Source organism: Haemaphysalis longicornis, unplaced genomic scaffold (genome assembly GCF_048455015.1).
Source record: "Haemaphysalis longicornis isolate Haplotype H1 unplaced genomic scaffold, Haemaphysalis longicornis Haplotype H1 scaffold_4, whole genome shotgun sequence".
NCBI classification, from domain to species: Eukaryota; Metazoa; Arthropoda; class Arachnida; order Ixodida; family Ixodidae; genus Haemaphysalis; species Haemaphysalis longicornis.
The window spans coordinates 40,440,440-40,443,898 of record NW_027526361.1 but is presented as its reverse complement, the minus strand read 5'-3'; positions in this window follow the sequence as shown (position 1 = coordinate 40,443,898).

Genomic DNA, 3,459 nt, shown 5'->3' with positions numbered 1-3,459 from the left:
GGTTTTGTTTATTGGTCTTGAAAAGGTCACGGGCAGTGGTGAGCGGGAGGAGGGGCGGCTCTCGCATCTGCCCCGCTCATCGACAAAGCGTGACATTTCTGCAGGCGGCTGGCAGCTGGAGCATGGGCGAGTGAACGGCGCCGTCGTGGAAGCTCCAATATCAACGGAATTGCATCGAGGCGTAACAGATGCAACATGACGAATACCACTGGACTCTTGTTTTGTTTGCATTTTTTGTGTCCCACGGGCGGACGTGCAAATCCTAGACGATGGACTTCGAGCATTGGTCCCTAGGAAGCGTAGCGTCTTGTGTAATCGTACACAACCATGCCAAGTGTACCATCGTACACTTGGCGTACAGTCTCGTCGGGCGTCTCCTAGCTCTGTCTGAAACGTATCTCAAGTCGGTGTGCGAACGGCCTGTCTTGTCGTTGTCTTCCAAGGGTTTTCCATAGACTCAACTGCTTCAATTTACCGCATCATAAACTGTTCTCGTTACTTTTTAACATACAAAATACGGTTGTTTGTAAATTAGCCTTATGAAGCTTGGAAGAACCACATTTTTATCTGATCAGATAAACGTAGGATTGTCCATTCCACAGCGTCTTTGAGGTGCTGGTGCTGCTGGAATTACGAGCGACGGCTTTGTAATTCGTACTGAAACTGCAACTGATAATTATCCATGATGTCTTCTTGTAATCTCTCGAGCAGTCCAAAGTAATATATTTTGTTTCGTGGTAGTTCACATTAAACATGAATCACAGTTTGTGTAACCGATTCTCCAGCCCTAAAAAGCTCATGTATTGACACAAACGTGAATTCCTAATCGTTTACAACTCCATGGTGAAATGAGAAGTAAATGAAATTGCGTGATTAAAAATTACCTTAATTCTTTCCGAGACATTAGGTTGAGAGCTACAGAGCATTAACGAGAAAGTTGACTTCACCGCAAAGCGTATTCTGTGTACTTTTGTGTGCTGACGCCGGGCATGACTAAGTCATTGGAGGTACCGGTAGAGCGCACTTGCGCATGCTCGCAACCAGTTCCGCCCCTTGCGCACGCCCAGGGCACCGGTAGCCTAGGGCACGGTATACGCTTGGCTACAACTTTCTTTACAGCGCGGAAAACCGGTACCGCTATGGGCCTGGTGAATTCCGGTACCGGTATCCGGTCTGTTGTGATAATGGAGGGAAGGTGTAGATTTTCTCTTGATAACGTTTCAGGTTCGCTTTCAGTCCATCCAAAAATACCGGCCTGGTTCCTGTCGCGTCCGACTCTGCATCGGCTTAAATGCTCTGGTTTATGAAAACCGAAGGATTGATTGCGTCTCTGAGTATCGCAAAACTAGCCACAACTTTATAAACGGTGTGCGTTCCTTTGATGCCCGTTAAACAAAAATAAGGTTTGCGCACCATACATTTGGTGTGGTCTAGTTGGTTCATTATATGTCGAGGGTACCACGGTCCGTGGTGGTACCATCTTCTGTCCCGCCATCGACCCATAAAGGGAAGGGCGTCGAAGTCTGGGACTAAATTTCATGTATACGTGGAGGAAGGGAAGCCATAGTGCAACTTTGTCGCGAGTACCCGCCATGGTGGTTCAGTGGCAAAGACGGTGCGCTGCTAAGCCCAAGGTCGCGGGTTCGGTCCCGGCCGCGGTGGCTGCTTTTCAGATGCAGGCGGAAGGCAAAAACACCAGTGTGTCCACACTTCGGCGCACGTTAATGAGCTCGTCAAGAGCAGTTGCCACTATTTTGCTTATAACGAGCTGTGGTCGTCATGAGTTTTCCGCAATGCTACTAGAGGCTTTTGACGAGCCCGGCTCGTCAAACGGGGATTTACCCTTTTAAACATAGATGGCAGCATAAGTTCTGTCATTGGCGGTGGTATTAAATTATAGTTTGCACACTAGATGGCGGAATGTGCGCGCTTGTTTCCCGCGTGTTTTACAAACATGGCCTCATCCGTGCGGCGTTCTGATGCGGAGAATCTTCCTTCTTCAGACGATGAAAGCGAGAGGGATAAGGATGCCACCGTAGTGTTTTATTCTTCAAGTGAAGAAGACAGTGATGACGTTTTTACGGACAGTGACTCTGAAGGAGAAGACAGTAGCGATGATACAATGGCTAGATCCCGTGAATGGTTTCGCAAAAACCTCGACAACATCCCAGCCAGACCTCCACGGTTTGATTTCAGGGGTTTCACGGGACTGAAGATCACAGTAAGCTCTCCCCCTCAACCACTTGAGCTCTTTGAAGCTTACTTTGATGATGAGCTGCTTGATGTTATCGTTGTGGAGACAAACCGGTACGCTTCTCAGCTTCTGAATTCTAGCAAGCTGGGACAGCATTCTCGCTTCCGAAAATGGTATGCACTTACGCGAGAAGAACTTCGCGTTTCTCTGAGCCTCCTGTTGCTGCAAGGCATTGCGCAAAAACCAGACGAAAGGATGTACTGGTCTAGGAATCGGCTGGTTGAGATTCCGGTCTTTGGCGAGATAATGTCCAGAAACCGCTTCGAACTAATAATGAGAATGTTGCACTTTGTCGACAACACGACAATCGAAAATTGTGAAGGACACCCGCAACCTCATCTGAGGAAAATCTGGCCGGTTTATCAGGCACTTCCTGAAAAATACCGGACATTGTATGTGCCGGAGCGGGACGTCAGTGTCGACGAGAGCTTGCTGCTCTTCAAAGGCCGGCTCAGCTGGAAGCAGTATATGCCCCTGAAGAGAGCGAGGTTTGGTATAAAGTCATTTTTGCTGTGCGAATCTTCAAGTGGGTATATATGGAACTCTAATTTATACAGGGAAAGAAACGAACATTGAGATCTCGTCAGAAGAAGCAGCAACCTTCGGAATGGCGACGAAAGTTGTTTTGAAGCTTGTGGAGCCCCTGCTAGACAAAGGCTACTTCGTCACAACTGACAACTTCTACACCTCACCAGAACTGGTTGACTTTCTTTTGAAGAGATCAACTGACATCTATGGCACGACGCGAGCCACTCGCAAAGACCTTCCGCCTGGTTTCGCCAAGGCAAAGCTCAAGAAAGGCGAGATGGTTGCCTTTCAAAGGGGCAAGTGCTTGGCTGTCCAGTGGATGGACAAAAAACTGGTGACGGTTCTATCTACAGTACATAGTGCTGAAATGGCGCGATTCATTGACAAAATGGCAAGGAAACCCTGAAGTCAGAAGTTATACTTGATTATAACCATACAATGGGAGAAGTTGACAGAGCAGATCAGATGCTGGCGAGCTACTCAGTGCCACGGAAACGAAAAGAGATCTCCTACAAGAAGATCTTCCAACACCTCTTGGCTGAGGCGACCTACAATTCATTCGTTCTGTACCAGAAAGGAGGAGGCCGAGCATCTCATCTGGAGTATAGGCTAAGGCTTATTGACGAGATCATCACGAAGTACTCTCCCAACAGCGGCACCAAGAAGAAAGGACGGCC